This window comes from Bacillus rossius, chromosome 1, assembly GCF_032445375.1.
Source record: "Bacillus rossius redtenbacheri isolate Brsri chromosome 1, Brsri_v3, whole genome shotgun sequence".
Lineage (NCBI taxonomy): Eukaryota > Metazoa > Arthropoda > Insecta > Phasmatodea > Bacillidae > Bacillus > Bacillus rossius.
This window is the reverse complement of record NC_086330.1, coordinates 146,233,396-146,250,076: the sequence shown is the minus strand read 5'-3', so window position 1 is coordinate 146,250,076 and position 16,681 is coordinate 146,233,396. Positions and strand designations below refer to the sequence as shown.

Sequence of the window (16,681 nt, the reverse complement as noted above, 5' to 3'; positions counted from 1 at the left end):
ATGTACATCTTGAGATGCATTTTTTCATCCTTCAGTTCACAAAAATTAATTTTTTTTCTCCAGAATTGCCGTTTCAGGAAGCGTCTTGGCAGTTGCAGGGCATTTGATTTCAATGATGCCATCACTACCAATGAGCCCATCAGGCGATGCTGCTAGAAATTGTATATTTTCGTCAATGAAAAGTCCTGAAGGAATTATGACTAAGACCAGCTCCTGTTCCAGCTGAGTGACTGCATGAGGTTCGTTCTCAATTCCATATTTAGTTGCTTTGTTGCCAGAGAAGGTTGAATATAAAATAGATTGAACTGTTTTAAAGCGCGGTGTTGTTTCTCTCATTCGACATATTTATCCGAAATTTGAAGCCGTCAGACGCTTTGCTCTTTCACATTTCCACAAGATACAGTGCTTTTGTCCAGTGGTTGATAACTGGATATCCTGAATTTTTTTGCTGTCACACTGCAGTCCTCTCGAAAATTCTTCTTTTTTCTTTTCGTATTCTTCAGGATTCATGTCTGGTATCTGAGAAACATTGACATAATGTGAGTCTTCTGAAATGTTAATTTTCTTTTTAGTCTTCTTTGTGGGGTTTTCCAAGCACCTCTTTTTTTCTTTTTTCAGCAGAATTTTTTTTTTGCTTTTAAATATATTTTTGAATATTCACCAGCACTGTGATTTGTGAATTTTTTGTGAATTTCGGCTTGTTCGTTACCATCTGCATTGCACGAAATCACGGAAAGTTCACTTCTGGTAAGGTATCCACCACAGAGAGAAAAGTTGACTCTTTTACCACTAACAAACTTTGCAACTATATTATTAAAAGACTCAGCTCTATTAGACTATTTTTTGTCATGTTTTTCAAGAGACTTTCTGCATGAACAACTACCAGATTACTTGCTGACATTATTTCATCCCACATGCCCATACTTTTCATACTTGGAACTATATTCTCTTCTGTGCTTCTAGAACCATCACAATAGTATTCTCGTTCACTGCACTTTGAATGGTCCCTGAATACAGGAAATGGTCAATTGTGAACACAGTAAGTCCTCGGTTTACGTTGGGGTTACATTCCTGAAAACCGCGACGTAAATAGAAACGACGCAAAATGAGCCATGTTTCATGCCACTGGCCGACCACGGCCCAAGGTCGGCCGGAAGCGCTGGCATACAGACGTGACAACGGGCAATTTTATCAGCAAATTACAACCAACAGCGTGGGAAACAAGTCCAACTAGTACTTCTCAGCTTTATAGAATGGTTATTTAACCAGCTGCTTTATTACCTTTATTGATTGAAATATAAAAACAGATATATAGTCGTTTGGAAGACATCTTATGAAGAAAAAATCACAAATTGCAGTGAGCTGATACTCTAGGCCTACTACAAACGCATTTAATCACGATAAAGTTAACAACGGCACGTAAAACTCCGGCCAACTCAATGATATCATAGCGACTGAAGTGTAGAGCTGTAGCAAACCGTATGTATTCGTTACTGAGTAACGGGTGCGGCATCTAGTAACGAGTAACGAAACGTTACACACGAATGCATTTCGTTACTCGCATTTTTCGTATGTTTTACGCATGCGCGCGCTTATTCGTTACAAAGAACGATGTTTGTTTATTAAGAAAAGTATAATTTGGAAATTCGTCGTCCAAGTTTTTTACTGTTTATTAAAGGTATTGTGTGTGTAGACAAAGTTTGAGATTGGAACAGAAACAACGTAAGAAAGTATTTTTTACAAATTATAAATATGTATGTTTTTGTTTTTTATTATCGCGTATTTTCACGTTTTTTGTTCTTATCTTAAAAGAGATATTATAATAAAGCTGCTCTAATGAGATTTTATTGTTTCTTGGTTAACAAAAGCTGTTAATTATCAAATACTTTTAATTGTTTATATTCGATTTATTATTATTTACGTGACGTCATACTGTACGCGTACGAAATACGACTCGATTCGTTGCTGTTACATAACATAGCATGTTATGCGGTATCAGAAGTAACGAGTACTAATTGTTATAGTAACGAATACATACGGGTACACTTTTTTTAGTTACTTTTACACCTCTACTGAAGTGCCAAGGAGTTGGACGAAAAGGGGTAGGAGAAAATGGTGTGTCGTTGCAGGAAGTAGATAACACTTCTACGTGCGAGATACGTGGGTGGCCGAGCGGGCGGGCTGGTAGTATTGCATCACCGCGCGGAGAGCAGCGGAGAGCAGGAAGCGTCCATCATGATGTATGTAAGATAAGGCGGTGAAAGTGTAGCTTACGCTACATAGCATAAATTAACTACCGAAGGAAACAAAGAATTATAAACGAATTATATACGGTGTTTTGGTTAAAATAAAGATTTACGGTCATTGTAAACGACGTTATTGTGAATCGGCGACAACTTAAATTGAAACATGAGTACTCAAACATTAGCGACGTTAATCCGAAACGACGTAAATCGGTACGACGTAAATAGAGGACTTACTGTATCACTCTGTAATTCCTTTACACGTTCTTGTTCAGTTATTCCTCCGACAGGGGGAAGAGGAGGAGGAGAAGGGCCACTATCGCCCTGAGCAGGCAAGTACTCACCCCCCCCCCCCCAACACACACACACACAACCCGACGACTACGCGCCGCGCCTCCGCGGCGGGAGAGATAGCAGCCGGCTGCCGGTACAGCTACAGAGGGCGCCACGAGGTGGCTAGCAGTTTCGCCTGTGCATACGTTTACCTTTATTAGTGCCTCAGAAGATTTTCCACGGTGACATGCCTGTTGAAATGCAGGAATCAATGCAAGAAGGTCTAGTGCACGTCTGACTGGTGAGTGCCTTAAATTCTGACTATTTTTACTGCACAAAAAAATAGGTTGAAAAGATGCCAATGCATGGAACTTCACTGATACAGAAGCATAAAAAAAATGAAGGTTTTAATGAAAACAGCAGTATTAGGTAAGGCACAGGAAACAGAGGGACTAATATTTCAGAAAAAAAATGACTATCCTTAATACATCACACCTAAATTTCCCTTTATTGTACACAGATTATTAGTGAATCAGCAGAAAGGAGGACAAATCAACCAAGGGCTTTCGCAAAGAGCAATCCCAGTGATTTAAAAAAAAAACTGTTCAGACCAAAACAGGCTGGATGGGCTGGAATTCGTACCCAGGTACTCCACAATGTATCTCACCAACAGTGGTGTATCCTCGCAGTAATTACACTCAGCTAACAACACTAAAATATGCAATGATTGAAGTATTTTCAATGAAAGTTAGCTTCAAAGCAGTTGATAGTCTGTGTCAAGAAACATGTCTCAAAGTTGACAGGTCTCAAGAGTACATAGTAACAATGGTGTACATATCTTTCTGCCACTGTTGTTCCGCCAACAGTGATCGTATTTAAACATCATATGTTGCTTTGAAAGTGACAGTTGGGAAATGGGAACTGAACATTTGGTAGTAGTTTAGAGACCTGTCAAATTTGAGACCAGTTACATGTTACACAGACAATATCATTACGTGGCATAGAGAACTTGCTGTTAGCCAGTACAACAGTGAAACCAGAACGCTGGGTGTGGCGGAGAACCATTAATTTTTGTCCACCACTTCTTAATGCCACAAAGTCTGTGCATGCACACGTGGGACTGCATCTCTGAGGTTCTACTAAGACAGCTCAGAAAAGGATCCCTAACGTGACCCGTTAAACCAATTTCAAGACTTTTTCAGAACCTATTTAAAAAAATGTTCTTATAACTTTTTATATCACATGATTATATAAGATAAAAAGTATTAATAAGAAAAATGAAACATAATACAAGGGTCATTCAAATATAAACTGGAATTTTGTTCATTTGACTCTAGTAGTGATGTGAGTGGCACAGCGCCCCAGGGTTTCGGTGGCGGGAGAATGAAGAGAGGGCCATCACACTCACACCTGTTATATCAGTTTCACTGTGATAGTACCAGCGTCATTTGTGCAATGCATTATTATTCGTTTTCTCAACAATGAAGGTGTGAAATCGAGTGTGAAATTGTGAAGAGACTCCAAATACAGTTCGTGATGCTACTCCGAGTAACCCCCAATGTTCGATTGGGCTCCGAAGTTTTGAAATGTTGGTAATACAGTGGAGCATCACAGGAATAAGCGGCATACTGCAACCTCTTGAACACCCACCATATGGTCCACACTTGTACCCGTGTGGCTACCATATGTTTGGCCCACTGAAGGAGGCATTAGGAAGGAAAAGATTTGAAGACCACATTGTGGTCAAATAGTACGTGCACAATTGGCTACTGGGGTAACCATCTTCTTTTTTTTCATGAAGGCATCAAAAAGTTTCCTATCCAATGGAGATAATATATTTCTGTTGACGGAAACTAGGTAGAAAAAAAAGGCATTTCATTTGTATTTTCAGGAATCACCAATACATAACTCTGTTTTCCAAGTGATATTGTCCTGATCCTGTGTCGCCACCCTACTGTTTTCTTGAAAATAGTTTCATAACTTGATTCTGTGGTTCTCCAGAGATTCTTAGGAATATAGGATAGCCGAGTCTGTTTTAAAAAAGACAGGGATGTATAATGCAAGAAAGTTATAGGATAAAGACTTATCTACCCTAATTGATTTACCATTTCAAGTGAATATTGAACAATTATCACTTGAAATGGAAAATCAGCTAGGGTATAAAACATTTCGGTTAGCATAGAAGACTGTGATGTGGTCGGGATATTCGCTTATTAATGTCAGTGCAATTAATGGGAGCCACCGTATTTAAGGAACACAGACCCAGCTGGGACCCTGTATTACGGGTGTGAGGTCGCCCGTTTGGAAGCATGACTCGTATCTCCCTTAGCGCAATTACCTTGGTGTGCCAGGACCTGGCAGTAATTAAGTGATATTAATTAAGTGGGCTCTTTAGGCATTCCACACGCTGGTCTTACCGTAAGTCATGAACATGTCGACAAACTCAGAAAGAAGCACAAGATATATGGTACTGATATTTATTAAACGCCACTGAACTACATGCCTCTCATACACTTGAATAATAAAAAGAAAAACTATTTAAAAGCTTAACAGAATGAACTGGTTTACGTGATGTCCAGCACCTTGTGGTCGGATAAAGGCTTTGCGTTGATGACCAAATGCACCTCGTGTGACGATGTGATGTGACTGGAGGAAACGATGGCAGTCGGGACAGCTGGACAGAACGTGTAACTCCAAGTGAACTGACCAATAGGTCATTCAAATTGGTGCCGTTAAAATATTATGAGAAAAACAATTTGTACTCATAAAATTATTACAATGTTATTTAAGCATCACAAACCTGTACTCAATTTATATATTAAGATTACTGTTCAAAAATTAATAACTTATGCGACCTTGAGCAACTACTGGTTCGTTTCTGTAGCAACATAAATTTTTAAAAACATTGACGTGACGTCATAACAAAACATTGATGAAATGATTGCATACTTTTATGAATAAAATTGAATCATTTTTATTGAATTATCAATATTTGGTATGGATACAAAAAAGGACTGAAATGAAAACTACAATTTAATTGATAAATTTACTTTTATTTGCACTCATTAATTCAAATATGTTTATTACTTTAACGAAGAGATTATTTTAACTATAACTTTTATACATGTTTGCTATTTAACTTCAAGATCGTCGAGAATGTTTTACGCTTTTTCACAATTACACATTTAACGACGAAGTTTGTTCGTCATGAAATTAAAAGTAGAATTTAATAAAAATGCCCTTGCAGTTAATAAAATAAGTATTCGTAAGTTTAAGAAAGAATTTCGGCTTTAATCTCCAACCCAGACGCTCGTGGTGAGCTGGGGCCCGAGATTAAAATTCGTCGAGAATATTTTACGTTTTTATGTCTTCCAGTGCTCAAAATGATATGCAATTGTGGCCCCGGGCACGAAATTTTATTTATAATTCAATAATAATAACGCCCCTTGCGATAAACAAAAGGAAAATATATATTAACGAGTGCCTGGTTGCCATGGAAGCGGCTAGATAGTGCGATTGGTTCGGTTCACATCCGTCACCGTAGATGGCAGCACCGTAGGGGAATAATATTATTTCGTTTTTATAATACGATTTTATAACAAATACGCAATCCAAATACACAAAACTTATTTATAATTTGTTACAATATTTTTTAAAACATTGTGCAAAAGATCCCGGGTGTAATTTGAATCATTATGTGTAACTTTAAAACACCATTGTTCGTACAAAAACGTATTTGAAAATGCTTCATTACTTTTAAATAACTATACCGATTGTGCTGAAAATCGGTGGACGGTCGTTAAATTACATAATATTAATAATTCAAACGACGAAAACATGACTGAAAAGTCAAATTGATGGTTGTTCCAATCGAGTGGACGAGAGATGCGGCGCAAGCGTACAATGAGCATAACGGGACACATCGTAGTGGGACAATGTGCATTACGGGACACTTTTTCATGCATGCAGCCGGCGTTCATTGATTTATTAGACGTCACGTCAAAAAAAAAGTATTCTCAAATTTTTCCTGTTACGAATGTTCCAGTAACTAAAATTTTCTATAGTAGGAGCTTGTAAAAAACTTTTTTTTTTTAGTATTACTTAGCCCAATAATGCCATTAAATATTTTAAAGGTTGCTTAACTAACCTAACCAACATTCACAACAAATTATAGAACAGTAATTGAAATATAACTAGCCTAACCTAATCTTTTGTTTACGCCATTTTTCAGATTGATTGTTAGTTACATTTGCAACTGGGCTTCTGCCTGGTGACAAGGATTCCCCCCCCCCTACTCGCCCAATTTATGAAGCCTCTTCCTCAAGTCCTTTCCTTTTCTCAATCCTATTCCACTCCCTCCCCATCCTCACCAGGAATACTTGCCTTCCTCTTTCTGTTCTTCTCCATACTCTCTGAATCTTCCACACATGATCCCACCTCCCCCTACACACCCCTTTGTTCAAACTGTCTCCCAGCATACCCAGCCCCCCCCCCCCCCGCCTATTGTCACCCTAAAAACTTCACCAATCTCTCTACTTTCCTCCTTCTGTGTAGTGTGTTCCACCCCAGCTCCTTTATCATCACCGATGGGCTATGCGTCTCACCCTTCGCCCCTTCCTTCAGTGTCCTAGCAATCAGCCCCAGCCCTCTCCTCCCCTTCTTTACCACCCACTGCACCTGCTTTCCCCAACCTAAGTGACTCTGTAGGGTTACTCCCAAGTACTTGTATTCCCCTACCTCCTGAATCTCTTGCCCCTTCCAACTATATATTTGCTTAGCAACCTTTCTTTACCTTGTGAATCTGATCACTATTTTATTTGTATTCATCCCCATTCCATTTGCCATTGAACCAACTTACAGCTTCTTCACGTCTTCCTGCAGGTGTTCCGCTTCCCCCACAGTTTCGTCAGCAGCAAAGAGTCTCAGTTTGCTATCCAATTTCTCCCCAACATCGTTCATCATGATTATAAACAGCAGGGACCCCATAATGCTCCCCTGAGTTACCCCTGATGTCACGTCTCCTCTTCTGACCATTTCATTCCCACCTTCACTCACTATTAGGAAGTCCCCAGTCCAATTCACCACCCTACTGTCCTCTATCAAACTATCAACCTTCTCCATCACCTTCTTGTGTGGCACCCTATCGAACGCCTTCTCAAAATCAATAAAGATTGCATCTACCTGTTTGCCCTCAACCACTGCCTCCACCAAGTCCTCCAGCAGTTCAGCCATCTGCGTATCACAGGAGAAACCCTTCCTCATCCATACATTCGAGCCCTCCAATTTTTCCTACCATACACCTTACTGTCAGTTTTTTCATACCTTCCCTGCACTTGACATTAAGCTGACCGGCCTATGATTTTCTGGTTTTGCCTTATCTCCACCTCCCTTGAAAATAGGCACCACCACTGCCTCCTTCCATTGCCTTGGCAGCTGTCCCTCCTCCAGTGACTACATGTATAGTACTTGCAAGTATCTACAGACCTCCTTCCCTCATAATTTGAGGTGCCTGTTTCCTATCCCATCAGGACCAGCCGTCTTCTTCCCCTTTAGCTTACCCACCTCCCTTATCACCTCCTCTATCTTTATTTCCAGGTGTCTCTCTCTCTACCCTTGGCTTATCGCCCTATGCTCCATACCATACCTCTCCCGCCACAAAAACAGACAGGTATTGCTCCTGTAGTAAATTCGCCTTTTCCAGATCCCCACACACTCCTGCCCGTGTCTCCCCTACATTACTGGTAGCCCCTCCTCACCCTTTACACTCCTGACATAGTGATACAGATCCGCCCATCTCCCCCTACCCCCTTCATCCATCAGCCTTTCCATGTAGGCATCCCTTGCTTCGTTTGTTTTTTCCCCAGTTCTTTCCATCTGTTTTTAGCCCTTCCCCTCATAGCTTCTTGGCCCTAGCATGCAGCCTCCTGCATCTCCGCTTGATGGCCTTTATCTTTCCCCTATAGTACAGAGGGTTACCCTCTTTTCCAATTCTATTTTCCAGCACAAAACGTTCCACCATTTACCCCAGTATGTTTCTGAAGTCCACTCATTTTTCGACTAACCCCTCAATCCTTATCCACCTGTGATACTCTTCCATTAAGAATGCCTCCGCCCCTGCTCAGTCTGCTCTACTCCGTACTTTCACCACTTTCTCTCACCTTTCCTCTCCATCCTGCCATCACATCTCGATCTCCACCACCAGTATCCTGTGGTCGCTGATTCCTGCCATCACCATACTGCATACCACTGCCTCCATCGGTCAGTATTTTAAAGCAAGCATTCCTAATCTATTCAACAATTTACAAAATTCAACAGCTTTTATAAATTTTGCTAGCCTAACCTAACCAGTCATTCAAAATATTTTAGAATATTTTCAGTTTTGCTAATATAACCTAATAAAATGCTTAAAATGAATGGTACATTACAGAAATATCACTGAAAGGAACTCAGAAAATACCAATATGAGTTTTTTTTCCTTAAGAGCACCTACTCTAATTAGAGTAGACAACAGATTGTGGTGGAAAACAGTCTTGACCCCGGCTGTAACTGCCTAAGCCATGCTGTATCCATATAAGGGAAACTTACAGAGTCAGATAAGTAAAATCTAAGCAAAAACTTTCAAGGTTATTAAAATGGAGAAATACCTACTTTACTTTGTCTCAAGTCACGACTCTGGAGAATCACAGAATCAAAATGCAGCTAGTATGAAGTAAACAGTAAGGCATTGACAAGAGAAACAGGAACATCTCTGGTGGAAAAGTCTCGGCTACGCTAATAAAGCACAATTTGAAAATGGGTGTGTAAATGAATAGGTTCAATTACACAGTATTGCGGCGATTGAATCACTGCACAGGCTACCTAATGTAACCTATAAATGCAATTATTCTAAAACCCATTAGAAATTTCGAAATGCCATTTTCAGGGTACACATAGAAACATCTGTAATGTTCAAAAACAAGATAGCTGGAATTTTTAAATTTTTGGAAGGTGTCTAGATTCTGATACTATGATATTGATGAGGTCCCCAACATGGCGGCACTGACGTCATTACCACCACTACATTCTTACGGGACAAGCGCGGGAATATGGGGGTTTTGGGCGGGGAACATTCACATGCTTGTTTTGCACAAACCACGTTTCTCTATCAAACTAACTTTTGGGTACCGTATTCTATACTACAGCCCTACCTACTCTAGTATAAGACAAAATACCAAAGTAATATTTTTCATGGTATTGTGTTCTAAACTTCAGCCCTACCTATTCTAGTATAGGACACGCTACCAAATTAATATTGCCCATGGTATCGTATTCCATACTTCAGTCCTACTTATTAAAGTATAGAACACGATACTGAAGATACATTTCCTACAAAATTGTATTATACAAAATAACCCTGCCTGGTTTATTATATTTTGCGATACCACATTTTATAATTTAATTATAGAACACATTACCAAAAATATATTCCATACATTAATTTACTTTTCTCATCAACAATACATTTTGCGAAACCAGCATGTGAATCTTCCCAATCCAAAACGCCCATCCCTGCACCTATGCCGTAAGAACGTAGAGGTCGTAATTACTTCAGTAAAATCTTGTTGCAAACTTTATCAATATCCCTACCATAACACGATTTAAACGTATATACATGTTATTAGCTGACCTACCCTCTCCAAAATGTTCACATTATTTTAATCACTTCAACAATTGCAAAACTAACCAATAGAAAAACGAGCCTTTTTTTTTACATTATCTAGGTACTACATTTTATAATTCACCTAACATTGCAAACTACACATCTCTCACCTAAGACATCTAAACAAATGCACATAATACACAACTCCAAATTGCAATCATTTAACAGCCTTTAAAAACCACTTATCTTTCTTGGCTTTATGGCAATTATCGTTTACGGTAAATATTTCTCTTGCAGAAATTAAATTTACGCAAAAACAAAATTGGAATGTGGTGTCTCCAGCGGATAGGCCGGGGCGTACCCAACATTTTCCAAATTGAAAATTAGAAATAAGACTTTTCATAAAATTACGCAATTCATATTAAAAATTTCATTTATTTTCTAAACTGTATGTAAAGTAAATCATATTTTGGTAAATATGTAGAGTAGCGGTATATGCGGAAAAAAAAAATGCTAAAAATCCGAAAATACTCTTATTATATGCTCTTTCACTTCCTCTTTTCAAAACATTCGGCGGAGATCAGAAATTCCAAATACTTTAGGAGATATCGAATTTTTTAATTTTCATAGTTCTGCGATATTTGTTAAAAAAAAATTTTAAAATTCCGAAAATACTTTTATTCTATGCTCTTTAACTTCCCCTTTTCATTAAACCCGGTGGAGATAAGAAATTCCAAAAACTTTAGGAGATATCAAATTTTTAAATTTTCATCACAATACATACCTTGCATTCATGCGGCCACCATTGTTTCTTGTTTACGAGTATGATTTTTTTTTTCTCGCGACGTAGGTGAACGACTACATAATTTTCTACTAATGGCAAAGGAATTGTACTTGCCTCTAACTTAGGTGAGTTTTTAACATTTCAAATTTTAATGTTATATTTTTGTTATTTGGATTTGTTGCACAATAATAATAAGTAAAAAAAAAAATTACGTGAGTTCCTACTGTTCATCCTTTGTCCCGGTTTGTTTGGTCAGGTCAGTTACATTATAAATACTTTAAAATCAACAACCATTGAAATGAATTCACATTATTTTTGGTAAATATGTAGTGTACGGATTAGCGCCAAAAAGAATCGTACAAATCTGAAATAACTTTCATTATATGCTCTTTTACGTCCTCTTTTCATAACCGCATGCGGAGATAATAAATTCCAATTACTTTTGGAGATATCGCAGTTCTTATTTTGCAATACAAGACCTATGTAATCATTCGACCGTCGCAATTTTATATTTTGCCGTGTGCGCATGAATGCCTAAATAACAGCAATGTTCCATTAGGTAAGGTTAGTTACATTATAAATACTTCAAATTAAACGTAAATTAAAAATATCAATTTATTTTACTTGTTGTATAGTTTTAAGTATTTATAATGTAACTGACCTGAACTAACAAAACGGGACGAAGGTAATTAGGTCAGGTCAGCTACATTATAAATACTTTGAAACTGAACGGACATTAAAAATAATAAAATTAATGTGCAGGTAAAGTGATTAAAATTTAAAAATTCAATATCTCCAAAAGTAATTTAAATTTCTTATCTCCGCAGGTTTTAATGAAAAGAGGATGTAAAAGAGCATATAATAAAAGTTATTTCAGATTTTTATAAAAATTTTTTCACAATAATTAAAATTTAAAAATTCGATATCTCCAAAAGTAATTGGAATTTCTTATCTCCACATGTGGTTATGAAAAGAGGACGTAAAAGAGCATATAATGAAAGTTATTTAAGATTTTTACGATTTTTTTTGGCGCTAATCCGTACACTACATATTTACCTTATTTTTAATGTCCGCTTAGTTTGAAAGTATTTTTAATGTGACCTGACCTAATCGACCATTTTAGTTCCTACTGTTCATCCTTTGTCACTGGTTTGTTTGGTCAGGTCAGTTACATTATAAATATTTTAAAACTAAACAGCCATTAAAATTATTTAACGTTATTTTGAATGTCGGCTTAGTTTGAAAGTATTAATAATGTAACTGACAGACCTAATCGACCATTTTATTAATTACGCATTCACGAACACACTGCAAAATAACAAAAATTGCAACGTTCCAATGGTTGCACAGGTCTTGTATTGCAAAATTAAAAAATTCAATATCTGCTAAAGTATTTGGAATTTCTTATCTCCGCCGGTTGTTTTGAAAAGAGGAAGTGAAAGAGCATATAATAAAAGTATTTTAGCATTTTTTTTCGCATATACCGTTACTCTACATATTTACCCTTATTTTCATTACAAACTGTTATCATCTGACCTTCTGAGAAGGTTAGTTTGCAATGAAATGAAACTATACATTCTCATGCAGATTTGTAACATTTTATATTAACATACATTAACACAGTTTAATCCTAACAATTAATTTTGTGACGTTTATAGGTTTAAAGGGTAAATCTGTATTGTACGGATTAGCGCCAAAAAAAATCGTACAAATATGAAATAACTTTCATTATATGCTCTTTTACGTCCTCTTTTCAAAACCGCCTGCGGAGATTAAAAATTCCAATTACTTTTGGAGATATCGCCGTTCTTATTTTGCAATACAAGCCCTATGTAATCGTTCAACAGACGCCATTTTATATTTTGCAGTGTGTGCGTGAATGCCTAAATAACAGAAATTTTCCATTATGTAAGGTTAGTTACATGATAAATACTTCAAAATAAACGGAAATTAAAAATAATATCAATTAATTTTACTTGTATAGTTTTAAGTATTTATAATGTAACTAACCTGACCTAACAAAACGGGACAACGGTAGATTAGGTCAGGTCAGCTACAGTATAAATACTTTGAAACTGAACGGACATTAAAAATAATAAAAATTAATTTTAATGGTTGTTTAGTTTTAAAGTATTTATAATGTAGCTGACCTGACCTAACAAACCGGGAAAAAGGATGAACAGTAGGAACTCACGTAATTTTCTTTTTACGTGATGTAGTCGTTCAACTACGTCGCGAAAAAAGTAAATAATAATACTTGTAAACAAGCAACAATGGTGAACGCGGGAAGCCTACGATTCACTCATCCTTCTGGACATACCCGAATACTCACGTTGGCAAGTCTTCTTTCAACAGACGAGAGGCAAACGCCGGATCGTGCATCTTCGGTTTTTTTTTTTTTGTTTATTGTAAATAAATATGCAACTCATGAAAACTAATGGTCAATTAGGTTGTTAGCTACATTATAAATACTTCAAAACATTGTGGATGGTTGATTTGGTTAGGATAGCTACATTAAAAATACTGTGAAATCATGTAAACGGTTTCCTAGCCCTGGATAGCTACATATTAAAATGTTATTTGCTAAGCAACCATAAAATGATTTTACAGTTTTTTTAATGTAACTATACTTACCTAATATAACCAACCATCTACAATGTTTTAAAGTATTTTTAATTACTTCTTGCTAATTTTAAGAAAAGGCTTGCCAACGTGAGTATTCGGGTATGTCCAGAAAGATGTGTGAATCGTAGGCTTCCCGCTTAACGCCGCATCAGTGCACAACATGAAAATTAAAAAATTCAATATCTCCTAAAGTATTTGGAATTTCTGATCTCCGCCGGGTTTAATGAAAAGAGGAAGTTAAAGAGCACAGAATAAAGGTATTTTCGGATTTTTAAATTTTTTTTTTAAAAAAATCGCCAAAAAATGAATATTAAAAAATTCGATATCTCCAAAAGTAATTGGAATTTTTTATCTCCGCAGGCGGTTCTGAAAAGAGGACGTAAGATAGCATATAATGAAAGTTATTTCATATTTGTACGATTTTTTTTGGCGCTAATCCGTACAATACAGATTTACCGTTTAAAGTGTATTCTGTTAACATAAAATTAAGTGTTTATAATAATTCTTATGATTAATACATTATAAATATTAGACTTCAGAAAGAAATTTCCCCTCAGGAAGCCACAAAATTTACCATTTTGCACCTGAAATTTAAAAATTCCCCGGACCACTCTCTGATATGGGGGCCAGACCCCCAGTAGGGCCATATCTCCCAAAATTGTGCATACGCCCCTGCGCTAAGTCCGGCCTACCCAAAAATCAAACCTGCAGCCGCCCCTGGCCATTCCTCCCATTTTTTTTCCTAAATCACGAAACACGAACCATTACTTTCCTGTTTACTAAAATCATACATTATTTCTCTGCACTGCACAATTATATTAAAATAAATAAACACGACCATGCTCTTCTCTCGTGAATAATTTCCACACATATCCAATAAATTTTTTCATACCTACTTATTACTTATTGTGTACTTATATTTTTCACTTTAATAACATCATTTTTCTACTTATTAATTAACTTCTCATTCTATAATCGCTCCAAAAACCACACTATTCCTTTGTTTTTTTCCACAGCGCTACCAAACATTGGCAACACTTCGGATTTCGTTGTTGCCAATATTACACAACCAATATTCCTTTGTTCTGAAGATGGACATAGAAGGGGAGGTCTGGACAGTTGTGTGGAAAACTGACCCCTTTCGTGACCATTTTAGTTCACCGAATCGCCGTCGAGAGCTACTTATACATCAGTCCAATTTTACTGTTGTTGATATAGGACTGATTAGCAGTTTTTTTTAATATTAATATCGAGAAGTATAGAGTGCTAGAAAACTTACGCAAAGGAAAAAATACGTACTAACTGTAATATCGTAAAATCAATTTCGCTATCAGTCTACTTATGTTCATATAACATATAAACTGACGCCGTCCCCGCTGCCTGTTTTGAAATTACGTTAATTAAAAGGGTTTAAAGAATTTTGATCCCAAGGGCGAGGTTCCTGGCCTCGTGGCTGCAGGCAGGGACGCGTCGGCAAAGGGCCCCCCGGGCTGTTAAGGTTTCCCAGGACGCCGTATTAGAGAAAACACACACATACGTTTAACAGATTTATTACGTCGCACACGTTACACTTCTCTACGTCACATTGACACTGTTCCGGCTGCCTCCCCGTCAAAGCTATCAAGTTTTTGCGGAATGGGTCTCGGGGTTTGGGTTCGGCCAATTGGCGGGAGGCAGGGACGTGTCCGTAGAGGTGATCCTTGGGCTGTTTAGGCCACCCAAGACGCCTTACACTACAAATGATACACTCCGCTACGTGAAGTGTGGTTTTTATTACACATCAACCTCTACATGGTGCTATCCATCCCCTGGCCGCGACTGTTCGGGGTTAGAGAGGTCTGCGCGTGTACGGCTGTTCGGCGATGACCACGCTTACAATGGAGAGGGGGGGAGTTTTGAGCGAACAGTACGTGGCGGACGTTGCTGCTAAGACCAACGCGGTGATGCGCGGTGATGCACGGCCAGTGGTGTTGTAACTCACGATCTAGATGCGGTTGCGGAATTGGCGCGAAGGTGGCCTCTCAACATTGCGCGAAGACGACCAGCCTCTTCGAGCTCCCGGTGGATACTGACTCGCTCGTGTAGCACAGCGCTATAGCAGGCCTGCCAATTGCGCGCCAGAAGCGCACACGCGGGAAACAGACGCGGCCAAGTTTAGGACCTATTCGCACGTTGAACAATTGAATTAACAAATAAAAACATTTGATGAAATATACATTACATAGTTTATGTCTGTGAGAGAAAACATGTGCCCTTGAATACTATAGTCCGGCGGAAGCACATTGCCACACCCGGCGGAGTGCTTCCGCCGAGGTGGCCGGGAGTGGTGCTAGCTGCGGGTCGTTCGGTGCACTCACACTCGTTGCACCATGTTGCACGCGCGGGCGTGTTCGTGGCACACGGCTTTGAGAGGCGTCGGAGAGGCATCGCGGCCTGTGCGACTAAGAGGCGCACTATCGGCTGGCGTCAACATATGGCACTCTCACACGACTGGTCGCATCATCGTCGACCTCCACTCGGCCTACACCACCCTCAATTGGCGGTACTATTTACGTTCGCTCGGTAGCCCGGCGGCTAGTACGTTAAGAGGGGTAGTTACCCGGCGAGTTGCGAGACGAATGTTCGGGTAAACGGCAAGCCCGTTTCTGCACACGTGAAAGTTTGTGCGGGACGTAACATGAGGTACGCTAACGACTGGTTATACAAGGACACTTAACAAAGAAATAATACACTAGAGTCACTAAGGGCTAGTCCCGAGTTCGGGCAAAGTTCAAGTGTCCCACTCAGGTGGTCACACCAAGGCGGCTAATCCGCGTGGTGGCGAGGGCCACGTTATGCTGGGAACGGGCGCGGCGGAATCCGGCGGGATATCTCGTCCGCGACCGTTACACGTCCCAGGTGATGAATCGTTATTAAATTCTGATATCGCTTTCGGCACGGTGCCGCCCCGTGTGGGCTACGAACTAGTTCCCCGAGGGTTTTTTTAAGAGCGTGAGGCGCAGGCGCCACGATGGGCCGCCTAAACAATTACACTTACGTAGCACTGGAAAGATTCGCTGGTGAGTCACACATTTTAACGAAAGACCGCACGAAATATCGTACGGCCGGTTCGGGCCG

At 38.8% G+C, this 16,681-nt stretch overlaps 1 protein-coding gene across 6 annotated transcripts in view; it reads right to left on the bottom strand.

The window, feature by feature from the left end:
- LOC134546254 (probable RNA helicase armi) overlaps positions 1–14,627 on the bottom strand; it is a 68,850-nt gene extending 54,223 nt beyond the window's left edge. For 2 of the 6 annotated variants that reach the window (XM_063388952.1, XM_063388954.1), the window contains exon 1: positions 14,457–14,606. The gene's annotated coding sequence lies outside the window, so the exon portion shown is untranslated. Of the gene's footprint in view, positions 1–10,939; positions 11,554–14,456 lie in introns of those variants that run through there. The other 4 variants (XM_063388950.1, XM_063388951.1, XM_063388953.1 and 1 more) reach the window with 4 other exon arrangements.
- Between the last annotated feature and the right edge of the window lie 2,054 nt (positions 14,628–16,681).